At 40.3% G+C, this 26,686-nt stretch overlaps 1 pseudogene; it reads right to left on the bottom strand.

Moving 5' to 3' along the window:
• LOC140519988 (peroxiredoxin-1 pseudogene) overlaps nt 1-26,686 on the bottom strand; it is a 103,475-nt pseudogene that overhangs the window by 38,720 nt on the left and 38,069 nt on the right.

The following is a 26,686-nucleotide window of genomic DNA, read 5'->3' on the forward strand; positions in this document are numbered from 1 at the left end:
CATGGTGGTGAAGTCCAGAAAGTCAAGAGCAGAGCCAAGAGGGGAATGAAAGCTAGCTGACCTGATTGCTTCCACAAAATGGAAGCTCCAGGAGAAGTCACTAATGGAAGGAAGAGTCCAGCCTGACAGAGGGATAGGTGGATGTTCTAGGGTGAGGAGGTCTCAGGTGTTGAGGGAAGTTCCAAGATAAAACAGCAGCTAAACTATGATTTTGAAGTCTTGAATGTTAGGAGCAGAACCTGGTGGGGAATTAAGTCTGGCCAACCTGGGCCCTTCCACCAAATGGAATTATAGAGGATGCTAGAAAAAAGACCAAAGGGCAGTAGAATATAGAACATAAAATGTAGAGTTATAGATGGGAAGGGACCCAGCACTTGCTCAGATGTCATCTCCCCATTAAGCCATCTCTAAGTGAGGCTGACTTCTTTGCACAGCTCTGCCTCCCTTAAATCCAATTCATGCCATGTCAAGACATCACTCTTGTGATGTCATTGGTCTCTTCAAGAATGAATGATAAAATACAATGCCTTCCACTATTAATCAGTAGTATTCTTCCTCAAATTATCTTATATTTACTCATCTGGTTTCTCATGGTAACTTTACCCACCACCATCCTCTTTTAGTTAATTATAAGTTACTTGAAGGCAGGGACTGGTTCTTTTTTGTCTTTGTATCCCCAGTTCCTAGTTCAGTGCCTTATGCATTAATAAATGTTTTTTGAATCCCAGTGAATTGATATCACTGTGTCTTTTGATACACTCAGTGATAGCTGCATCCTTGACCAGTCTTCTGAACCTTTACTGCTCCCTTGAGCATCTCTGCATAGGGAGAACTACAGTCTAAAGGTCTTGACACAAGCGTTGGAACCCAGAAGCAGTAATCCAAGTGAAAGGGATTAGACCATGTGACCTGTCACTTTCTCCTTCCGGCCTTCAGTTTTCCAGCCTATAAATTTAGAGTATTATACTCTTAGCTCCCTTCTAGCCTTCAATGCTACATTTCTATGACCTTCAGGTACTTTTTGTCTTCTGTTTCAATGGCCGCTCCCACTTTGTCTTGGAGAGATTTTATATTTGCTAGTATGCCTCTTAGATTCTCTGGGCCTGGTAAATATTTATCGAATGATCCTTTATGCAGTCAGCATTTTGCTTGTGAAAATTTTACCTGGAGCACAATCTCACTCCTACCTGATTTGTGGACTCACTCGGAAGTGTTCCTGTTTGTTTTTTGCAGAGTGTGACCTCGGTGTCTTCTGTGGGTTTGTTTTGTGTACACAGATACATGGTGGGCTCCTGCCTATTTAAAGTGCCAGGAGGGAGATGCACATAGAGGACTCTGGGTAAGTAAGTTCAGGTTAGGGCATGTGAAGCCCTGGGAAGAAGGAAGTCAAATAATTGCCCCTTTCTAAGAGCATTAAGTCATCAGTTTGACAGCTTTCCTGAAAAAGACACCTTGGTTGTATTTGGGCGGTTATGGTCCTGAGTCTTCCTTTAAGTGAGGGAAGTGGGCTCTGGAAGTGAGCTTTGAAAAGAAGCAAGAAGGAGAAAGGGAAAATGAAGAGATGCTGAAGACAGAGTTTGAGTAATTCACAGCTTTTGAGCTAGATGTTTATATAATCCGATCTCTTAATTTGATTTCTAGAATTTAACTTTTTTTTCAATTAATAAGCATTAATTTTCTCTCCTTCCTACAGAGGAAAGGGGAAATCAAAACAAAATCTTTGAAACAAATATGCATAGTCAGGCAGAAAAGAAATTCCTGTGTTGGCCACGTCCAAAAATGTACGTCTCATTCTGCATCTTGAGTTCGTTACCTCTCTGTCAGGAGGTGGGTGGCACGGCTTCTCATCCCTATGCTCTGAAATCATGTTTGGACACTACGTTGATCAGAGCACTTGTGTCTTTCAAGGCTGTTTGTCTTTACCACGTTATTGTATTAACTGTTCTTTTGATTCTGCTCCCATCACTTCATTAGTTCCTCCAGCATTCCTGAGTATCATCTCTTTCATTATTTCTTAGTGCACATTATCCCATTGTATTTGCATACCACAACTTGTTCAGCCATTCCACAATTGACGAACACCCTCCCAGTTTCCAATTCTTTGATACCACAAAAAGAACTACTATAAATATTTTGGTCCATATGAGTCCGTTTCCTTTTTCTTTTATCTCTTTGGAGTAAATGCCTTGTACTGGTATTAATGGCCCAAAAAAGTATGGGCAGTGTAGTGATTTCTGGGACACAGCTCTAAAAGGTAGGCCAATTCTCAGGTCCACCAACAGTGCATCAGTGTTTCTATTTTCTTGCAGCCCTGCCTACATTTGCTATTTTCCTTTTTTGGTCATCTTTTCCAAACCAGAGTGTGAGACGAAACCTCAGAGTTACTTTAATTTGCATTTCTCTAATTATTACGACTTGGAGCATTTTTTTATATGGCTGCTGTTAGCTTGGATTTCTTTCCTCCAAAACTACCTGTTCATATCTTTTGACCATTTGTCAATTACAACCTTATAACTTTTCAGATAAGGATTTTGTCCCAGAGAGGGGAAACAATTTGCTGAAGGTCACACAGCTAATCGTTGAGTTCTGGCTTGGACCTAAATCTCTTGATTAGTAAGTAGTCCAGAACTCTTTCTACCTCAGGCCCAGCTCATGTATAATCCATTGTGTCAGTGGCTGTCTTGGATTCAATCTGTACATTCATGGCCCATAAGCCATAGAACTATGAAGACATAGTACTAGCCACTGATCTCTGGCAGAGATTACCCATGATATGTTAATGTGGGCTACATAAAGTAAATAATAATGAAAATAACTCTGGTTTCTATTGTGTTTTAAGTGGCTTTTCTTTATAACAAAAACTATATGAAGCAAGCAGCACAAATGTTATTATTGCATATTTTATAGCAGAGGTAGAGACACAGTCTCCATACCTGTTTAAGTGAGTATTGATCAGGGGCTTTCTCACTCACTATGAGCTTAGATTCTTCCTGTGGTATGGATACATCCTTTTTGTTAAGAAGGACAGTTGACAAGGCCTGATTGGTTTCCATTGCCTTAGACTGACCTTAAGGTGATTGGCTGCCTGGGACTTGAACTCTTGCTCTAGAAGTCATTCTCAACCCATGTCAACTTACGAGAGAGTAATTGTTTGATCATGTTTGGCTCTCTTGCCTATTCCCAATTCAAATGACAGACCAGGGTGCATCAGGGTAGATATTTACATATGGGGTAGAGTAGGGTAAAGATCATACATAGCAGAGTGGCCAGTGAAGAGGGATATATATGAATTCTTCTCCTCTCAGAGGTTGATAATGGCTAGCTCTGGATAAAACTCCTAGGAATTTCATGATGTTACCTTCTGCAGCTTGAGTTATGAGAATGAGATTTCCTAGAGATGGCAGCAGCAGCAGCAGCAACAATCTCTGTTTTTCAGAAGCATATGGCTCATGACCACTGGACTAGAGTACACAAAGAAGTGTTCTCAAACCATAAACTCTTATGTAGAGGAAGGGGGTGGGAATGTGGTGATATTTTACTATCAGAAGCAGCATAATTCCAGAATCTACCCTTCTAGGCAGAGAAGGAAGGCAATATAATGTTGAAGGAGTACCTCAAGTCCAACATAACCAAGTGGGGAGTGTAGGCATCAGACCTTCTAGAGAAAGGAGGCATAAGCAGGGGTTCCTGAGTAGCATTGCCTCTTAGAAAAAGAAGAACCTCATCCATATGATTCTCATGACTTAGGGAGGCAGCTAGGTGGTGCACTTCATAGAATGCTGGGCCTAAAGTCAGGGAGACTCATCTTTGTGAATTCAGATACTTCCTGGCTACGTGACCCTGGATAAATCACTTAACCCTGTTTGCCTTAGTTGCCTCATCTGTAAAATTATCTAGAGGAGGAAACCAGTATCTCTACCAAGAAAACTCCACATGGGGTCACAAAGAAGCAGATGTGACTCAAAAGCAATTCATTGTCTTAGGAAAACCAGATTTGTACCTTTTTAGCAATATCACCATCAGCACCCATTATAGTGAGTTAGTTGGATGGCACACAGATCCTATGGGAAGGGGGTTGCTTATCTAGTAAAATATACATTTTTTTTTTTCTGGGAGAAATCTAAATAGGGGATACTCTGAGTCTTGGCTGCTTAGAAGCTTAATCTCCTTCTGAGGATAGCTCATAGACTTTTATGTCTTTGTATATCTGTTTATGGACTCTTAATCATTTGCACCTTTTAAATCTTTCTAGAGGTCTAAATAAAGGCTTCCTCATACATAATCTGCATTTCTTAATTTCCATGCTTATAAAGGAGGCAGGGACCCTATTATTCACATTCTAGACATGAGCTATTCCTAAGTTGTATTTGGAGGTTCTCTAGAGTAAATTCCAGTTAAAAGTACAATCAGTCAGAAGGAAAATAACCCTCAAGTCAGTCCCCAGCAGGAGAACTATGCCATGAAGTAGCTAGATGGTACAGTGGATAGAGTGTTGGGCCTGGAGTCAGGAAGACCTAAGTTCAAATCCAGCCTCAGATAATAGCTGTGTGACCCTGGGCAAGTCACTTAATCTCTGTCTCCCTCAGTTTTCTCAAATATGAAAAAGGGATAGTAATAGCACCTACCTCACAGGATTTTTGCAAAGATTAAATGGGGTAATGTTTGTAAAGTACTTAGTACAGGCCTAGCACATGTTGTTCAGTCTTGTTTGACTCTTCATGACCCCATGGATCATATGGGATGAGGAAACTGAGACAAACAGGGTTAAGTGACTTGCTGGGGGTCACACAGCTAGTGAGTATGTGAGGCTGGATTTGAACTGAGGATTTGAACTTCCTGGCTCAGGAAGTGCCATTTCAGGCCCAGTGCTCTGTCCACTGAGCCACTAGCTGCTCCAAGCACATAGCAGGTGTTGAATAAATGTTCCCTTTCATGTGAGATCAGAGTTTCTTGGTTTTGGGAGGGTTTTTGGTGGGAGTGAAAGGGAGCTATCAGCCACTAATTATACTTAGAACACTGTCCCACTCCCCCTCCTTACCTCTTGGCATCTCTAACTTCATTCAGGACACAACTCAACACACATACACACACTCACACACATATACACATACACAAACATACATACACACACATACATGCCCCCTCCCACATGCATTCCTGCCTCACCAGAAATTACTTTGTATCTACTTGGCATATATTTTGTATTTACTTATCTAGGTACTTACTGGCCATTTCCTCCCTCTTCTTTTCCCCCCTCCCAGTAGAATGTAAGCTTCTTTTAGATAGAAACTATTTTCATTCTTGTCTTTAGTTACATACCTAATAACTGTTTGTTGAATTGGGTCACTTGACCACTGTCATGGAGTAGTAAGTGTCAAAGGCCGGGTTTTGAGCCTAAGGTTAGAGTTGAGGTTGGCTTCGGCCTACATTGGCACCTGGAGTTGAAAGCTTTACACAGGAACGTGAGGGGGATGAAAATCAGCATAATTAGAATGTGACTTGGAGGATTTCCTTTGACTCTGTCCTATACCTGAAAAGGAAAGTGGGGGGAGGGGGAGAGAGCTCACAGACTCTCTCCAGCATAACTGAAAATTGTATTTCATTCAAAAACATCCTTGAGAAAGTAGGTTTCCCTACCCAGGTTTCTAATACCTTAGGCCCCTCACTAAAAGTTTATGCCTTGGGCCCATCCCGTGGTTTCTCGATCTTTTGATAGGAAGAGCTATTTTTGAATGGAAAGGATAACTAGACTTTACCTGAGTCTTTTGAGACAAAGCACTATTGTTATTGGTCTCAACAGATGGTTTTCCTTGGGCCCCACTTCCAAGTGGGAGGAAGAGGGGGAGGAGAGAAGGGAGGAGAAAGGTTGGAGAGAACTTTGTGAGGCTCTTCATCCCAGGCAGGCCTGGAGAACTGTCCTGTGCATAAAAATCTGTACTAAAAAGCCTCAGAGTGCTTGTTGCTGATACTTTCCTTATGGCATCTCATAATATACTGCCTTGGGACATTTCCTGTATTTTCACATATGTGACTTGTCTTTCTAGCTAGAATGTTAAACACCTTAAGGGCAAGGAACAAGTCTTAAACTCCTTTGGACTCCTCCCAGAGTTCCTACAAACAGTTGGTCCTTAATTGTGCTGGTCCTTCATTGCTGAAGAAGACCATGCCATCAGAGAAATGATGACATGACTTGCACTTGACTTTGTTTTGAGTGAGGGAGGGCTGTGCAGGTCACCAGCCTCACTTCTCCTCCAGAGCCATCTGAATCCAGTGACCAGATATTCCTCAGGATGACTGGAGATGACCCAGGATGCACTGGGAGACCTTGGGCCCTTTAGGCCAAGGTCTTTTCAGGTACTCACTTAAGGTGAGGCAATGCCCATTCATTGAATAGGCCTGTTTAAGAAGTAGCCAGGGCATGGCCCCTTTAATGGGGTCAAGAAAAGAAAGACCTCAGGCTGGATGGGAAACAGCTACAGTTACTACTGATAATGACTCTAAAGCTAGGAGGGTCCAGAGGAGCCCTCAGGCAGGACTCCAATGGAGTCTCAGTTTCAGAGTGCAGTAGGTTTAAGGTTTGGGGAGAGGACAGGACAGGGGACAGGAGAGAGGAGAGGAGAGGAGGGGAGGGGAGGGAAAGGGAGGGAATGGGAGGGAGGGGAGGGGAGAGGAGGGGAGTGGAGGGGAGAAGAGGGGAAGGAGAGGGAAGGAGAAGGAAATAGGAAAGGAGCCAGTAAAACCCAAGTCAACTGGGCATCTTTTGGCCATCCAAGTTTACCCTCCTTTGGAGAGGAGAAGGAAGGGGAGGGGGAGGCAGACAGGAGAGGAGAAGGTGAGTTACCCAGCTAGCATTCAGCCAGCTGCATCTACTCACAGGATTGTGTTCGTCCTTCATTGCCCAAGAAGACCATGCCAATAGAGAAATGATGATATGACTTGCACTTGACTTTGTTTTGAGTGACGGAGGGCTGTGAAGGTCACCAGCCTCACTTCTCCAGAGCCATCTGAATCCAGAGACCTGACATTCCTCAGGATGACTGGAGATCCCACTTCTGGTCCTTAATAAATATTTGTTAAATGAATGGATGAAAATGACATTGTCAATACCCTCAGCCAGGTAATGGTTTGAAGATCAAACTACCCTCCAAGTCAGAAAATCCACCCCCAACCCTCTGTCTAACCTAAATGATGCACTGCAAGTGTATTTTTTCTTTCATCAACTAGATTCCTCTTTTTTTGTCTGAAAATATAACTCCATTTCCTTCTTCCCTTCACTCAAGAAGACAATAGGACTGCCCTGTCCTGATAGTCCTGGAAACGATCATGTCAAGCAGTGGGAACAGCAGAAAAAGCTCTATCCTTTGCTTCCCTGGTAAGCCTAAGACTTCCAGGAAGAGAAACTCTAATGCTGGAACCAGGAAGTCTGTTAATTAATCAAAGCAGTGGTTCTAACACCAGAGGTTCAATAGACAGCTGGCCTCTTACCATAATGCTTAGCCATCTCTTGGCCTCAGCTCATCTGGCACTTCCACACCTGAGCTCTTCATTGACCACCTGTGTTGTTTAAATAGAATCTGCAAGTTACCTGGCCTCTTCCACTGAGAAGAATGTAGTGGAAAAGAAGAGGGGAAACAAGGGAAGTAGAACATTTTCCTTTGAGAAAAGATAGGGAGAGTGAGGAAGGGGAACAAGTTGGTGTCTAACATGCCCTACATATGAACTTCTGGGGGACTCAGTGTAGTCAAGATTCAATTAAATTTAACTTAGCACACATTGATGGCTATGTTACCTCTGAGAGGCAATGAGACATAATGAGTAGAGACCTGACCTCAAAATCCCATAAGACTTGGGTTCAATTCTTTCACTGGCTATGTGACCCTGGGAAAGTCATTTAACTTTCCCATGCTCTAATATCTAACATTTATGTGGTTCTTTGAGCGTTATATATGTTATCTCATTTGATCCCCACAATAATCCTGTGAAGTTGGTGCTATTATTATCCCCATTTGCAGATGAGGAAACAGAAGATGAGTGGATCAAGTAACTTGCCCAAGGTCACACACAGCGAGTAAGTATCTAAGACCAGATTCAAATTCAGATCTTTCTGACTTCAAGTCCAATGCTCTTGTCCATTGTGCCAGCTAGCTAGTCTTAGGTAACTACTTCTGTATGACTCTATGTTAGAAAGAGGATGCTGACTAGAATTAGTAAATGGCATTTTAGCAAAATATGGAAAAACTTTATCATCAATTGGTTGGCCACTAGGTGATGAATTCTTTGGGCATGATAACCCATGGGAAAAAAGAAAAACTAATACTAGCCCTTAATCCTCCACTTCTTCCTTCTGTTATTTCCTCTTCCTGTTTTGTAATTTCTTCTTTTTCATTTTAGGTATTAGTAATTTGGTTTTCTCTCTTTTTTCAAAAATAGAAATATCCAATGAGTTAGCTGCTTATTAATCTTTTTAAAATACCTGGCTTTATTTATTCAGTTTTTGTTTTAAATTCATTATATTTCTATTTTCAGAATTTCTATTGCTTGTATATATTGGGGTTTTTAGTTTGTTGATTTTCTAGTTTCTTTTTAGTGGCATTCATTGATCGCTTGTTTCTATCTTTTGCTGATGAACGTGTTTAGAAATATAAGATTTCCCCTGAAGATTACTTTGACTGCATTCTACAAATTTTATGTTGTTTCATTTTTGTTATTTTCTTTGGTAAAAATTATCTATTATTCCTATTATTTGTTTTTTGGTCCATACCTTCTTTAAGAAGTCCTTTCCTCAAATTATGTTATTTATTATATTTTTCATTGTGCTGAGGTCAATGAGGAATTTTTAATATCTCTATTTTTCTGCATTTAAGATTTATACCTTCATACATGGGTATAATTTTTATAAAGATTCCATGAAAAGCTGAGACATATTCATATGTATTTATACTCTTCATAATTCTCATTAAGTAGTCATTGGATGTCTATTATGCCTCACTTTTATAGGATTCTATTCAGATTTTTAACTTCTTTCCTATTTGTCTTTTTTGTTTAGATTTGTCTAAGTCTCTATTAGGGTATAATATTAAAGTCTCTAGAAATTATCTTTTTGTGGTCTATTTCTCTCCGTATTTCAGTTAGCTTTTCCTTTAAAAAATTTATATGCTATGCTATTTGATGCATATGTTTAGTATTGATATTATTTCATTTTCTATGATGCATTTAGAAATAATATAGCTTCCTTACTTATCTTTTTTAATTCCATCTGTATTTTACTATTGTCTTGTCTAAGACAATAACTGCCACTCCTCCTTTTTAGGTTTTGCTTGAGACACAACAAATTCTACTCTAACCCCTCAACTTAACTCTGTGTGAATCTTTATGCTTCAAATGTGTTTCTTGTAAACAACCTATTATTGGTTTCTGCTTTCTAATCCATTCTGATACCCTTCTTTATTTTAGGGATGAGTTAATCTCATTCTTATTTATAATGATGACTATTAGTTGTGTTCCTTCCTCTATTGTATCTTATTATAATATCTCACATCTTTTCCTTTTACCCCAAACTCATTTTACAGCAAAATAAAGAGAGTGAAAACAATATAAATTATCTATAATTAGAGGGGACTGAGATCCTATCCTTTTGCCTTTCCTCTCTTTACCCATCCCAGGCCTAAATTTATTGGTCTTATCCTTGATATCTTTCCTTTTAATCCCTCATTTATAATACTTGAAGTTTGGTTTGCTTGTGACTCTTCCCGCTCTAATTCTACCCTCTCTATTAAATTCTTGTCTCTTCCTATACCTATTTCTGTTGTTTTTATATATTTATACCCTGAAGTCGTCTTGTATGTATTCAACTTTCATGTTCCCAGTTCAAATATGTTTAAGATTCATGAGCAGCTAGCTTCCCCCTTAAGCTCTTTCTCTATGTTTGTATGTTCCTTTTCTGATGTGTACTAATTATGAGAAATAGTGGTTTCTCTCTTTTCTTTTGTATCTCTTTCCTAGTGTATTCCTTTTCCTCTCCTTTTTCTTCACTCTAATCATCAATTAAAATAGCACAAAATCTCACTTATATCCCAATTATCTTCTTTTGTTCCCCTTTGACTCTTGAAGGTAGTAGAATTTTGATGAGATAATATCTTCTATTAAGATGTAAGCACTTGATCATCATTGGGTCCTTTCAAATTCTTCAAATTTAGTTACCTTTTGATAAAGGTTATACATGTGTAGTCATGCAAAACACTTCTATAACAGTCATGTTGTAAAAGACTAACTATATTTCTCTCCTTCCTATCTTGCTCCCCATTTATTCTATTCTCTCTCTTTGACTCTGTCCCTCCTCAAAAGTGTTTACTTCTAATTACCCCTCCTCCCATTTGCCCTCCATTCTATCATTCCCCCATCTTTCGCTTATCTCCTTCCCCCCTAATTTCCTGTAGTGTTAGATAAATTTTCATACCAAATTGAGTGTGCTATTATTCCCTCCTTAAGCTAAAATGTAATGATAGCAAGATTCACTCTTTCTCTCTCACCTACCCCCTCTTCTCCTCCATTGAAAAAGTTTTTTCTTGTCTCTTTTATGTGAGAGATAATTTAACCCATTCTATTTTTCCCTTTCTCCTTCTCCTAATATATTCTTTCTTTCCCTTTAATTTTATTTTTTAAGATGTCATTCCTTTATATTCAACTCACCCTATGCCCTCTATCTATATGTATATAATCCCTCCAACTACTCTAATACTGAGAAAAGTTTCAAGAGTTACAAATATTATCTTTTCATGTAGGAATGTAAACAGTTCAACTTTAGTAAGTCCCATATGATTTCTTTCCTGTTTACCTTTTCGTGCTCCTTTTGATTCTTATGTTCGAAAGTCAGATTTTCTATTCAGCTCTGGTCTTTTCATCAAGAATGCTTGAAAGTCTTCTATTTTATTGAATGACCATTTTCCCCCTTGAAGTATTATACTCAGTTTTGCTGGGTAGGTGATTTTTGGTTTTAATACAAATTTAGTTTTTAGACCAAAGAAAAAATACCATAAGCAGCTAAGAAGAAAAAGTTAACCTACCAAGAAAATGGAAGATAAGATTTCAGTTTAGACATGAAGGAAGTCAGGGAAGACAGAGGCAAGGAGAGAAATCTTTCTAGACATGGGAAACAGCCAATGAAAATACAAAGTCAAGGGACAGCAAGGAGAACAGTGTCATTGGATCATACCATATGTGGAAGGGAATAGAGTGAAAGAAGATGGGAAAGGTAAGAAGGAGCCATGTCATGAAGGATTTTAAAAGCCAAAGAGAGGTTTTTAAATTTGATCCTGGAGGTAATAGGGGACCACTGGAGTTAGTTGACTAGAGAGCATGGCATGGTCAGATCTGTGCTTTCGAGGATGGACTGTTTGGGGAAGGACTTTAGAGGCAGTTAGACTAACCAGAAAGCTATTGCAATAGTCAGGTATGAGGAGATGAGGACCTGTGACAGGGTAATAGCAGTTGGTCCATTAATTGTTGTCCTTTGATCTCAAAGAGGACCAAAATGACATCACTATGTTTGAGTCAAGTGACATTATGTCTGACTGTAACTGATCAGACCAATACGAGCTCAGAATGCTCTACCACAGGTTGGGTACAAATAGTCTGCATGAACATTTGGGGTCGATACTCTAAATTTGTGCATCCTGTGTTTCCTTTGAGCTGCTTCAATTCTTCTTTGCTCATAGACCACAGCACCTTCTCTGATGTGGACATGCCATGCTCAGTAGTCCTGGGTCAGTGTCTCCCATGTTACACAATCAATTCCAGAATTCGTAAGCGAGACCTTGAGAGTGTCCTTGTATTGCTTTTTCTGACCACTATATGAACTCTTACCTTGTGTGAATTCTCCGTAAAGCTGTCTTTTTGGCAAGCATATGTTTTGCATTCGAGCAACATGGCCAGTCCATCGGAGTTGTACTCTCTGAAGCAAAGTATGAATGCTTGGCATTTTAGTCTGAGTAAGGCCTCAATGTCTGGTACCTTATCCTGCCAGGTGATCTTCAGAATCTTCCTAAGACAATTCAAATGGAAGCAATTCAGTTTTCTGGTATGGAACCGGTAGACTGTCCAGGTTTCACAGGCATACCACAATGAGGTCAGCACAACAACTCTGTAGACCTTCAGTTTGGTAGTCAGCCTAATACCTCTTTTCTCCCATAGTTTCCTTTGGAGCCTTCCAAATACCGAGCTAGTTCTGGCAATGCATGTATCAACATCATTATCAACGTTTACAAACCTGGAAAGTATACTACCAAGGTAAGAGAACTTACCTCCGGCGTTCAAAACTTCTCCATTTGCTGCAACTGATGGTTCCACAAATGGATGGTGTGGTGATGGAAGGCACAAGAGCATTGTCCATTATCTAGAACCCAGGCCAGCATTCTGTGCATCTCAACTGCTCAGTGCTAATGGAGCCACATTGATTAGTTTATCAATTAGTTTATTAGTTTATCCAGGACATGATCCTGGAGAGATGGACTGAACATTTCCATAATGTTCTCAACAGACTATCATCAATCAATTCTGAGGCCATTGACTGTTTACCTCAGGTTGAAGTCAATCCCTTCCTGGCTGAAGCTCTAACCAAAGAAGAGGTTTTGAATACCATTAGATTCCTTTCAAGTGGCAAAGCCCCTGGTTCTGACTCTCTTCCAACTGAGATTTACAAAGTAGGGAGTCTGTTGCTCATTTAAAAACTGACTGAAATTTTCCAGGTTATATGGCAAGAGGAGGTTAACCCCCAGGAGTTCAAGGATGCTTCCATTGTCCATCTCTATAAAGATAAAGAAAATAGATTATCTTGTGATAATCACAGGGGGTCTCTCTCTTAGATATTGATGGCAAGTTTCTTCCTTTTTAATAGACTGATCCTTCACCTGAAAGATGGTCATTTATTTGAGAGGCAGTGTGGCTTCAGAAAGGGCTCAGGCACAGTTGAAATGGTGTTTGCTGCCCAACAACTCCAGGAGAAATGCCAGGAGCAGAACAAAGAACTACATACAATGTTTGTAGATTTGATCAAAGCCTTTGATATAGTTAGTTGTGAATGTTTAAGAAAAATTTTGTCAAAATTTGGTTGCCCAGAGAAGTTCATTAGCATTGTACATCACTTTCATGATGGCATGCTGGTCTGACTTCTTATGGTTGTAGCTGTTGTTGTGTTCGTCCTTCATTTTCAAAGAGGACCATGACATCAGAGAAATAATAACATGACTTGCACTCACTTTGTTTTGAGGGAGGGAGGGCTGTGCAGGTCACCAGCCTCACTTTCTCCTCCTGAGCCATCTGGATCCAGTGATCAGATATTCATCAGGATGACTGGAGATGACCCAGGATGCGTTGAAAGATCTTGGCCTTTTAGGCTAAGGCCTTTAGGAAGAGTGTGAGAGGAAAGGAAATGAATTGTTAGTCAGCTTTTTCAAGGGATTCAGCCACGAAAGAGTTATAGGAAGTTGTAGGAAGGGAGGATAGACAGATTAAGTTAGTTAGGCTATAAAATTTCTGGGTGTGTTCAATTTGAGGTTATCTTTCAAAAAGTAATCAGTGAATTTTTTTCTTCTATTTTTATTTTGTTCTCTGTCTCTAATAGTTCTGGGTACTTTTCTCTTATGCTCTCTTGAAATATAGCAAGTAGGTTAGTTTTTGTTTTGGTTTGGTTTTGATTCTCAGAGAGTTTAGTAATTCTCAAATTCTCTCTCCTCATCCTGATTTGCAAGTCAATTGTTTTTTATAGAGATCTTGAGTTTTTCAATCTTTTAACTTGTTCTGATATTTCTTCTTGACTCATTGAGCTTTGTTTGCTCCATTCTATGGTTTTGAGATGACAGTTACTTGGATTAGATTGACCATCTTTTTCTCTGAGAAGTTTATTATCTTTCCAAGTGTTTCAACTTCATTTTTTATCTCTTGTTTTAACTTGTTCTTCATTTCTTCCATCCACTCTTAGAGTCTTTGTAGATAGCCCATTTTTCTTTTTTTTCCCTGAGGTCCTACTTGTGAAGAATTCAGAATTATTTCCTTCCTGAGATTTTAATCTTAGGATTCTTTTAACCCACAGTATCTCTTTATCATTGACATTTTCTTTTGTTTGCCTATGTCTATATATTCAGTTCTAAGATTAAGACTTTGTGCAAGGAATAGAATCTCCCTCCTGCTATACTGCTGGATGTGACGTATACATCCAAGTCCACTCTCCCACCCTAATGGGATAATTGATACTTAAGCTAGTTCTTTCTCCCACTGCTCTCCAGAAGCTTCTGCTCTTTGGTCCTTAGGCAGGAAGTTGTCTGATGTAAGGCCTTGCATTCTTCCATAATCTTGGCCTAGTATTTAAATGTTATCCTGGGATTAGGAACAATTACTTACTGACATGGGAGTTATCACAGAATATGCTTTCAGTGTTAGATCAAAATCAAGATAAATAACAAATTAACAAAAAGGGCAAAGATAATCAGGTGACCTTGCATTCAGTTATAACAACTCTTCACTTGACCTGTTAAAACAAACTACTTAGGCTAACAAAAAAGATAAATGGAAGAAGATATAGATGTTGACTTTGATTATGATCTTTCCCTACAGAAATTTGACTGATGCAAATAGTTACCACAAAAAAGAGGCCAAATGTGCCCAGAAGCTGCCTTATCCAAAAGACAGGTTAACCAAGGGCAACATTGGTTTAGGATAGAAACTCATCCATAAATCATTTTGTTTCCCAGGAACTAATCTAATGGAGAAATTCTTCCATCACTGACACCATCCCCATAACAAAATTTTGTGAGAAATCTCTATAGAAAGAAAGGACATTGAGGTTCTACTATTCCAGAGTTGTGAGCTCCCTCTGCATGTGCCTGATTACCATTACATTATAAGTTCACACCCACTCTTTCCTCCATGGCCTCTGTATGTATTTGTGGGAGAGGGCACTTCTGGTGTTAGGGAGAATGGAAATACTATGTAACTACTGTTCTTGCTATGCCATTTAAGCAAATGGCTTTTTATAAACAACTAAGTCTACTGGATGATTGTTAAAAGAAAACTGACTGGTGAGAACTCATAAGCTAGATTTAGGAGGATATCTATTCACAGAGTTATTCATAAATCCCCCAAATTAATAGCAACCACACCTCTGGGCACACAACCTGCTAGTCTATGTGACAGTTGGGTAAATGAGCCCTGAGGAAGGTATTACATAGGCAAATGTAAAATAGATATGAAACAATTTAGGGTGGGGGAAGACACTAGCAAGTGGATGGATCAGGAAAACTTTTAAACAGGAGATGGTACTTGAGTTGAACCTTGAAGGAAGCTAGCAATTCCAAGAGGCAAAGGTGAGGAGGGACTGCATTTCAAGCCTGGGGACACCCAGCACAAAGTTGTAAAGAAGGGAAATGGAGTACCATATGTGAAGAACTTCAAGATGGCCAGTTTGAGTGGTGACTGGATTTCAGTGTGCATGAAGGGAACCAGTGTGAAATAAGTCTGAAAAGTTAGAATGGTGATAGGCTGTGTTATGCTTATTGACTGTTGATTTCCCACTAAAATTTGATTCTGTAAAGCAAAATATAACATGAGAACTGTCCTTCAACAAGATATTTCCCATGTATGTTAAGATCATATAAGATTCCTTCATAAACTAAACTTCAGAGATAACATTGATAAATGACCCTTTATTTATTAAGCCAAAGCAAGTCATGAAAATAGGGAGTGGTGTGTTCACCAAAAGTATATATACAGTGTCATGAAGGAAGTCAAATGCATAATTCAAATGGAAGCAGAATTCTCTATGGTTAGTGAAGGTTTTCAGATGTCCCTATTTGTGGATGACATAGTGATGATGGCATTGAGCCCCCAAATATTAAGAGATTGGTCTAAAAATTCCATACGGGTAAAACCAAATGGATTAAAATAATACCTGCTGCCTATGACATGAAGTTGGATAGTTAGTCCCTTGTATGAGCTAAGGAGACTGGGCACTGCAAATGACAATAACATGAATCCAGTTTGAACAGTAGGAGGGCAGTCTAGATCTCATATGGGAAATTGTACATTTTCAATGAAGGTAAATGATCCGTGACACACAACATTAACACCAGTATTCTTCCTGTGGTGATGTGTAGCTATGAGTCATGCAAAACCACAATCTCCAAAGAATCAAAATTCAGGGTGACCCAAAGGACAATAGGGAAGTAAGTTCCTGGTGATGGCAAATAAACTGTACTATGTTTTAAATGATGACCTATGTAAAACAAGTGTTCACAAAGGATATCTTCCAGGAAACATATGATTTAAAAAGGAGGGGTGTTGGTCATGTATTAAGGGCAAAGAATAACTGATAGACAAGCCAAATGTTTCACTATTTATCCACAAAATTTTTAAAAGTTTTAGGAGCCTATGAAAAATGCTCCAAAATCACTAATAATTAGAGAAATATACATCGGAGTAATTCTGAGATTCTGCCTCACACCTAACAGATTGGCAAAGATGACAAAAGAAAATAACAAATGATGGAGGGCCTGCAGGGAAACAGGCACACTAACGTACTGTTGGTAGAGCTGTGAATTGCTCAAATCATTCTAGAAAGCAACTTGGAATCATATTCCTCCAAATCTCTAGACTATATATCCTTTGACCCAATAATATTATTAGTCATACACTCCCAAAAAAGATCAAAGAAAGAAGGATAGGATATGTGTTCAAAAGTATTTGTAGCAGCACTTTTGTGGTCCCAAAGAACTGAAAACCAAGGATGTGTTCACCAATTAGGGAAGAGCTAAACAAATGAATATAATGAATGAGTATATGGAAGTAATGGACTATTATTCCACTACCAAAAAAATGATGAAAGGGATGGCTTCAGAGAAGCCTGAAAAGATTTTTATGAACTAATTCAGAATGAAGTGAGCAGAACTGATTTATACAATGACTGACATTAAAAAGAATTAAAAAACTTTGAAGGACTTTAGAACTCTGATCAGTGCATGATAAATTGGAAGCCTAGAGGACTGAAGACGAAACATGCCAACCACCTCATGTCAGAGAGATGATGAACTTACATGTTTGGATATGGCCAATATAGGAACTTATTTTGTTGAGTCATGCATATTTGTTGTGAGGAAGTAGGAGAGAGAACACATCCTTGTAAAAAGTAATTAATTTGTATTACGTGCGCGCGCACACACACACACACACACACACACACACACAAGACTTGGGGAAGGCTCCAGAATGTTTCCATGGGGAATTATAGGAAATTGTTGATAAGAATCACACAAAATAAGAAATGTGGGTACAATGTGATTTGTAGCGGTGGAGAGAGCCCACACATCACTACAGTCATGAACTCTTCAAGACAAGGCAACTGGTGAAGGTAGAGAAGGCCAGAGAGGAGGAGATGGCCTGAGAGTCAGGTATGAAGTGAAATGTGGCCCAGCCTTTCTCAACTGTAGGTACAAACTCCCTGAGGATACTGAAAAGATGAAATGACATGGCCAAGCTCACACAGCCTAATGAGTATTCAAGCTGTCCCCCATACATGGAATTCTCTCTCTCCCTCATCTCTTCTTTGGCTTTTTCGATTGCCTTAAAGTCTCAGTTAAAGTCCTGCCTTCTGAGAAAAGTCTCTCCCAGTCCTCCAGGTCTACCAATCATATCAGTGTTAATGCTGTGTGCTATGGATCATTTGCAACCATTGAGTCTGTATATCCTGTTTGCTTGGATAGCTGTTTGACTGTGATCTCCCCTTTTAGACTGTGAACTCTTGGAGAACAGAGAGTGGTTTTGCTCTTAATTTGTTTTGCCTTTCTCTGTATCAAGTCAAGTGCAAGTCATGTCATCATTTCTCGGATGGCATGGTCTTCTTTGGCAAGGAAGCACAAGCACAACAACCTGTGAGTAGACCCAGCTGCCTGAATGGGAACCCAGCTAGCTAAGTAACTCAGCTCCTCTTCTTCTGGCTGGACCAGAGGATGCCCATTTAACTTGGGGTTTACTGGCTAGTTTACTGACCCTCTCCTCTCCTCTCCCCTCCCCTCCCCTCTCACCTTAAACCTACTGTACTCTGAAGCCCAAAGATTGTATCACACTAGACTCTTGCCCAAGCTCCACTTAAGGGCTGTTTTCTGGACACTCCTGGCTTAATAGGGATTATCAATACTAACTGTTGCTCTTTCCCTCCCAGCATCATTTAGTTTTTTTCTTTGCCTCATTTACTTATTTTTCTTTGCCTCATTAAAGGGGCAATCCCCTGACTACTACTTAAACAGACCTATTCACTGAATGGGCGTTACCTCACCCTAAGTGAGTACTGAATACTGGGTCATCTCCAGTCATCCTGATAAATATCTGGTCACTGGATTCAGATGGCTCTGGAGGAGAAGTGAGGCTGGTGACCTACACAGCCCTCCCTCACTCAAAACAAAGTCAAGTGGAAGTCATATCATCATTTCTCTGATGGCGTGGTCTTCTTTGGCAATGAAGGATGAACACAACAACAATCCCTAGTGCTTATCACAGTGTCTGCAACATAGTAGGCCCTTAATGGTAGTTTATTGACTGACTGACTAATCCAAGTCTCCTGACCCCAAATCCAGTGCTCTGTGCACCACACCATTCGGTTTCCTGCCAACCATGTGTAAGACATTGTTTAGAGCACTAGGAAGATACAAAGATAAGTGAAACATAGTGCATATCTTTGTGTCATTTACAATTTTCTGAAAGAGACCACAACATATAGGCATATACATAATTACATTTCAGTAATGCAACCAATGTTTTTAAGCACTATGTACAAGTCTCTCTACCAAGTGTTGACTATAAAAAGAAAAAAAAAGAAACACAGAACTTGTGCTCAGGGAGTTTATAATCTGATGCAAAATCTATGGCATCTACATAGCTAAGCATTATATGGTAGTTGTTCAGTCGTTTCTGTTGTGTCCAACTCGTGGTGATCTCATCTGGGGTTTTCTTGGCAAAGGTACTGGAGTGATTTGCTATTTTCTTCTCCAGCTCATTTTACAGATTTGGAAACTGCGGTAAACAGGGTAAAGTGACTTGCCCTGGGTCACATAGCTAGGCTGATTCTGAGGCTGGATTTGAACTCAGGTCTTCCTGACTCCAGGCCCAGTGCTCCATTCACTGAACCACCAGCTACTTCTAAGTATTGTATAAGGAAGAGTTTAAAGGATATAAAAATCCAGACAAAGGACTCTGGGAAAATTTCAGGAGAGAGAGATTTGGGGGCAACATAACCATAGTACAAGAAGTTTGGGGGCAACATAGCCATAATACAAAAGTTCTCGAGGTATTTCAGAAAGTTTCCATCTTGGAAGAAGGCTACTTGTTGTTCAAGGGCAGTCTAAGGGTCTAATTTTGGAAGGATTATCAGACATCATCATTATCACCATCATCAAAGCAAACCTTATTACACATTTTGATCTTCACAACAACTCTACAAAGTAGGTGCCATTTTTATCCTCATTTTACACATAGAGGAACAGGGATTGAGAAGTTAAGTGACTTTCCCAGGGCCCCTATAGCTAGGAAGTGTGTGAGTCTGGATTCAAACTCAGATCTCTCTGACTCCAAGAACATCAGTCTATCCACTGCTTTAGAACTGGAATGGACCTCAGAGGTCATCTGGCCCTGTTCTTTCTCTCTTTCTTCCTCTCACTCCCCATTTTTTATGAGGAAACCCAGGTTTAGAGAAGAGAAGGAACTTACTTAAGTTCCCATATACATTTAGTAAATAGCGGAACTAGGCCTCCCAGCCAGTTCCTCTGATCCTAAAGCTAGTGCTTCTTCTATCCCATTACACTGACCTCTTGCTACTTCTCCTGTTTTCTCTCTAGTCCCAGGGTGTAACTTATGAGAAGCAGAGAGAGAGCGAGAGAGAGAATGAGAATGAGAGCAACACAGAGACAGAGACAGAGAGACAGAGATAGAGACAGACAGAGAGAGACAGACAGACACAGCCAGAGAGAGAGGCAGAGAGAGAGAGAGAGAGAGAAAGAGAGAGAGAGAGAGAGAGAGAGAGAGAGAGAGAGAGAATGTGCTGGATTGTACAAGCCCTATACTCCCACCCAGCCTTAGGATGTTGGGGGCAGGCTTCTATACTCAGAGCTTAATCTCATCTCTCTTCCTTTAACTAACCCTTTCTTTCCCCTTACCTCTGTGCAAAAGCAAAGGGAGGGTAGAAGATTTGGGGGAGAAAAAATATCATTGCATAGTATGTAAGTAAACTCAGTGTGACCAGACAGGGACAGAACAGAGTACTGGGGAAAATACTGGAGCTGGCGGTCAGAAGCCCCAAGGTTGAATCCTGATTCTACGGCTTGCCACTTGTGTGGCCTTGAGTCAATCCCTTGTCCTCTCTGGGTCTCCTCACCTTACCTGTGAAATGACATGTCAGGCTAAATTGTCTCTAAGGTTTCCTTCAGCTCTAAAGCTATGAACCTGTGAGCCTGCCAAAGATGAGCTCATCTTCCCAGGTCATTCCCAGGATTCACTCCTAGAACTCACTACAGCTCTCTAGCTAACACCATCTGATTCATGCCCTGTGCCTAAGGAGGCTTCTCTACATGTTGGAAGTTGTAGGACCACTGTGTGCTCCAGAATTTGAAACCTTTGAGGCGAGGGCTGGCACAGGACACAGCAGTGATGGAGCCAGGTCCAAATTCAGGGTGCTCATCTCTCCCTCCCCCCTTCCTTTTTTTTTTTGGAGGGGGGAAGGCAAGGCAATTGGGATTGGGTGACTTGCCCAAGGTCAAACAGCTAGCAAGTGTCAGATGTCTGAGGCCAAATTTGAACTCAGGTCCTCCTGACTCCAGGTCCAGGTCCAGCTTTCTTTCAAAAAATCCTTAAAAATAACAATTCCTCCTACTTCTAAGGGCACTTTAAAACTGAGAAAGGGCTTTCCTTACAATAATTTTGTGCAGAAAGCAGAAATGGAATTATTATTCCCATTGTACAGATGAGGAAATTGAGACTCATAAAGGCAGTGACTTGCCCAAGACCACACAGTTAGTTCCTGGATATGAGTCTAGGTCTCTCCTAATGTCGAGCTAGTGTGGTTCTACTATACCATACTATCTTTCATTATCAATAGTTGTTATCATATAACACTTGTCTACAGATTTCATTGCACACATCATCTTATTTGACATTCAGAGGCAACCAGACAGTACAATGGATACAGGATTACAGCGGGTGTCAGGAAGACCTGAGTTCAAATCTTGCCTTGGATGCTTACTTGCTGTGTGATCTCCTGCCTGCCTCAGTTTCCTCAAATGTAAAATGAAAATAATAATAGCAGCTACCTCCCAGCCCTGTTGTAAGGATCAAACAAGGTATTTAGTTTTGCAAACTCGAAAACATTGTATTATAAATACTAGCTATCATCATCATCATTATTAAATAGTTATCATTTACATAGCACCTACAATATGCCAGACACTATGCTAAGTACTTTACAGATATATCCCATTTGATCCTCACAACACCCCTGGGACGTAGGTGCTCCATTTTACAGATGAGGAAACTGAGGCAAACTGAGGTTAAATGATTTGCCCAGGGTCAGACAACTAGTAAATGTTTGAGATTAGATTTGATCTCAGGTGTTCCTGATTCCACGTCCAGCACTCTATTCAGTTTATCACCTGACTATGGGAGTTATCTTTATCATCATTATTGTTACCATCTTAAAGGTAAATTGTACAAGAAGTACTATCTCTTTTTGATAGATAAGGAAACTAAAGAGAAGAGAAAAGAAAGGACCCAGATCATGTAACTGATAAGTAGTAGAGTTAGAATCAAACCAGGATTTGATGAGCAATGGTCTCTTATTAAGGACCTACTATGTGCCAGGGCCCTGTGCTAGATGCCACATCTTTAGCTCTCCAGACTCCATTTTAATGTTCTTTCTACCTAGTATAGGCCACCTGGATTTGAATCCTGCCTCCAACATATATTACCTTTGAAGTCACAATGGTCCATTTGCCTTTCTTAGAGCCTGTGTCTTCATCTGTCAAGTGGCAATCACCTCAGTATCTCAGCAGTGAAAAGGACCATTTAGTCAGGGGGTGGGGAACCTGTGGCCTCAAGGCTACATGTAGCCTTGTAGGTCCTCAAATGTGACCCTTTGACTGTTTGGATTTAGTTTGCTGATTTCCAAGGTAGAAATGCTTACACCAAAAATTTAATTATTAGATCTCATAAGCTGCTGGAGCTGGCTCCAGTTCACTGCTGACTTCATGGTGCTGTTGAACACGTATTTCACATTCATTCAATCAATCAATCATCATGGTTTGTTGGGTTTTTTTTAAGCATCAGAGTGCCAGCTCTAGGGATTTTATTGTTGAATCGTTTCAGTAATGTATAACTCTTCGTGACCCCATTTGGGTTTTTGTTTTCTTGGTAAAGATACTGGAGTGGTTTTCCATTTTCTTCTCCAGCTCATTTTACAGAGGAGAAAATGGAGGCAAATAGGGTTAAAGGACTTGCCCAGGGTCACACAACTAAGTGTCTGAGGCCAGATTTGAACCCAGGAAGATGAGTTTTTCTGACTCCAGGTGTCTTTCCACCGTGCCACCTAGCTGTCCTTCCTCTAGAGATCCAAAAGCAAAAGTGGACGAATCCTTATTTTCAGGGAGCTTCTACTGTAATGGGGGAGAGAATAAATACATACACAAGTACATATGTCATATGTATGTAAACATATACACACATATAGCACACCTCTGTAAAATGCGCTTTTACCTTTCTAGATGAGTTATTGCTAATATTCTAAACTTTTATGGTAGAGGAAACAAATCATTATCAAATGCCTGATATACATGTACATATGTTATACATAATACAAAATAAATACTAAGTATCTTGGGAAAGGAATGCACTGGTAGCTGGGGAGACTCCACTAGGTAGCCCTATTATTGAAGTACCAAGGAACTCCTGATGAAGGGCGTGATGGGAGAGCAAAGCACTGGGAAATATGATTAAATGAGTAGAAAGGTCTTTGGACAGATGGAAGAGAGGAAAAGGTGCAAAGGAGCAGGAGAATAGTATGATGAAACTGGAATTTATGAAAGAACCTTTAATGACTTTCTGTTTCTAATGCTGGATCATGTTCAAGACAGATCCAAGCAGGGAAAGCTAATAGTGAGGATTGCTGTGGATTGTTGCAGTAAGCAGGATGTGAACATATAGATGAGGATGGGAACCATGAGAAAGCACAGGAGGAGATGGATGGAAGGGTGTTCTCAAGGAGTTGAGACTTCCCCAATTCTCTCCTCAACTTGAAAATTATTTTCCCTGCTATAACCTCACATATCTCTCGTCATTTTTACACATGTACTATCTCCCTGCTAGATTGTGAGCTCCAAAAAGGGAGGGGTGCCAAAGAAGGGAGTGGGGAGAAGAGGACAATGTGTACTAACAACCATGGCAAGTCAATGCCCAGGGAGACCCTACAGTCACAGTGGAAGGGATTCTAGATTTAGAGATAGAGAACTAGAGTTTGAATCCTGACTCTTTCAGTTACTACCTATATAACTTCAAGGAAATCATTTAACTTCAATGGATCCCAGTTTCCTAATCTGTAAACTGAGGGATCTGGACAGAAAGACCTCTAGGGTAGGTCCCTTTTAGCTCTAAATCTACAGTCCCACGAGCCATTTAATACCCTTGGGTTTTCTTTATCATTTTTGTTTACCATTATCATTTATAATTACCATTGCTGGAATGACATCTGATAAACATGGCAGCTGATAGCTCATGCATAGAATAGGTGCTTTAAAATGTTTGTTAAAGTGAAGCAAAAATCCATGGCATTTGATGACTAGTTTTCTGCAATATAGGTGAAGGGAGAGTTAAAAGGACAACAAGGTTTTGGGCCTGGGAGACTGGGAGAAATGCAGTGTCCTGATTCAAACAATGTCACCTAGGAGCCTAGCACTGAGACTAAAAGTCCTACAATGTTTTATGCTTTTGGATTACTAGGAGGCAGCTAGATGGCACAAGGGATAGAAGACTGGACCTGGAGTCAGGAAGACAAGTTCAAATTTGACCTCGGATGCTTACTAGCTGTGTGACCCTAGGCAAGTCACTTAACTTGTGCCTGCTTCAGTTTCCTCACCTGTAAAATGGGGAGAGCAACATCACCTTCCTCTCAGGATTGTTGTGAGGATCAAATGAGATAATATTTATGAAGTGCTTAGAACAGTAGGTACTATATAAATGCTTATTCTCTTTCCCTACCCTTCCCTACTAAAGATAATCTCTAGGAGAAATAGCACCATTAACCATTATCAGTCTTTAACAACTAACAAGTTAATTTCTCAAACTGGCCACTCAGAGTCCGAATTGGTGAGACATAGAATGGGGCTGAGGTGTCTGTAATTTGATGCTTTTTCCAGAGAAAATAGTCCTGTATAGGCATCATGTTAGGGACAGTATGGAGGACTGAAATAACCTTGAAACAGGATAGCCAGACAGATCGGGAGGAGAACCAAATTTAACCTCCTCAATAGCTTTGCCTAGGGTTACCCATGGAAAAGTTTCAATAAGGGGCCTCAGAAGACTTACGCTAGAATATGGCTTTGTCGCTGTTAACTGTGTGGCTTCCAAAAAGCCACTGACCCTCTCTGGGCATCAGTTTCTCCATCTCTAAAATGAAACCAGCTAGCAAATTGATAGTTTCTTCTGGTTGTAGCACTATGTCCTATGTTCAAAGGACCCTTCCAACTCTGACATTTTGTGTTTGAAGGTATTGTTTGGTCATTTTTCAGTCATATCCAACTCCCTGTGTCTCCATTTCGGGTTTTCTTGGCAAAGATTAGTTTGCCATTTCTTTCTGCAGCTCATTTTACAAATGAAGAAATGGAGACAAAACAGGATTAAGTGACTTGTCCAGGATCACACAGTTACTAAGGGTCTGAGGTCAAATGTGAACTGCCGAAGATGGATCTTCCTGACTTCAGGCACTCTATCCACTGCTCCACCTCACTGCCCAATGTTTGAAGATGCCTTACAGTTTTTATAGTCTATGTTCTATGTTCTACAGTCCCTTGCAGCTCTGACATTCTATGTTTTAAGGTCTCTCCTAGCTCTATCACTCTTAGCTCTAAGGCCCCTTCCAATGACACCATTCTCACAATTTGCCTTTCAAGCAATCACTTTCTTTTTCTCGGAAAAGAACTGCAAATCTTGGGTCTGTTAGTTTCATTATTAACTCATGCTACAGTTGTCAGATACCATTCCAGTAACTGTACTGATCTGATCAAGTAGCAGAAGTTCTGGGTTTGGCACTGCTAATGAGCTGTCTAATTGCTTTCGATGGGCCCAGGCACTGAGTATTAATGTACTGTGGTTGTACATGTGTCTTTTTTTGCCCCTTACCTTCCTCTTCCCTCTCCCTCCCTACTGAATCTCTGTGGTATTTGGGTTTCCTTTAGCATCAATGTGAAACTCTTCTAGCCCATGAAGAAGAGAGAAAAATCCAAGTTTCCGCAAGCTGTGGTCTGGGAGGAAGTATTCTTAGTAACCTGCCTGTAAAAACTCGGTTTGCTCAATTCTGGTCCTAAATGCAGAACTGCTTTTCAGTAAACGGAAATCAAAGGAAATGTGGCCTCACCTCCAGGCTCTTGGAAACAGCTTCTCACACACTGAGCCTAGGCCTGATCATCCTGGTCACCTGCTCCCATGATCATCATATCTGGACCACTCAGTCATCTAGGAAGACCTCCTGGCCAGACCCTCTGGGAGAAGGGACCCAATGTTCAAAAATTTAGAAAATTCTTGGACTTGGAGTTTGAAGACCTGAGTTTGAATTCTGAGTCTGCCACTTACTATCATCTTTTTGATCCAGGCAAATCATTTAACATTTCTGGGCCTCAGTTTCCTCATCTGCAAAATTCAGCAGTTGTGTCAGATGACCTTCTAAGCTTGCTTCCAGTTGAAATCCTTAATCTTATGATACTATAACCAGGTGTTGAGTGCCATAAACCCTTTACTGGTTTGAGATTGAAGTCACTAGCTGCTATCATCAAGGGATACAGAAATGACTTTCTGCTTTACCCATGTTAAGGGGAGTGTCGGATGGGCTCAGAAATGAGGAGAAGTCCATGTGCCATTCTAGTGCTTTCTATGAGAACCTAAGACCTTCATGTTATTGAGCAACCCACAACTATGTTAAAATAAAACCTGCTTTTCCATCTGTAATATGAGGAGGTTGGGTTAAAGAGATCTTTCAGATTCCTTCCAGTTCTGAAGGTTCTTCCATTTCTGCTTTTCTCTTATAAGGAAATTCCCAGATAAATCTGATGAGTTTCCAAGTCAGTTTGAGGAGATTACAGGACTTATGGACCTTTGATTGATGTCGGAGGGAGCATCTCCCCACAGTGTATGGGCAGGACCCCTGGGGTTTCACTAATTAAGTTTCAGACTGAGACTCAGGGTGATGGACTCTTATGGGAAAGAGAAACTCACTGAGATATTGAAGAGTTGCTTTGTTAGCCATCCAAAGTGCAATTGCCTTCCACGAGGGAGCTGATAGACTTTGAAAGCCTTTTGAGTGTTCTGGATGTGTTAATGAGCTCCTGGAGTTCTTTTGGTCTTTTTGTGGGGTAAAAATAACAACTTCTCTCTTCTGTATAAGCACTTGGTTATT

This window comes from Notamacropus eugenii, chromosome 1 (assembly GCF_028372415.1).
Source record: "Notamacropus eugenii isolate mMacEug1 chromosome 1, mMacEug1.pri_v2, whole genome shotgun sequence".
Classification (NCBI taxonomy): Eukaryota; Metazoa; Chordata; class Mammalia; order Diprotodontia; family Macropodidae; genus Notamacropus; species Notamacropus eugenii.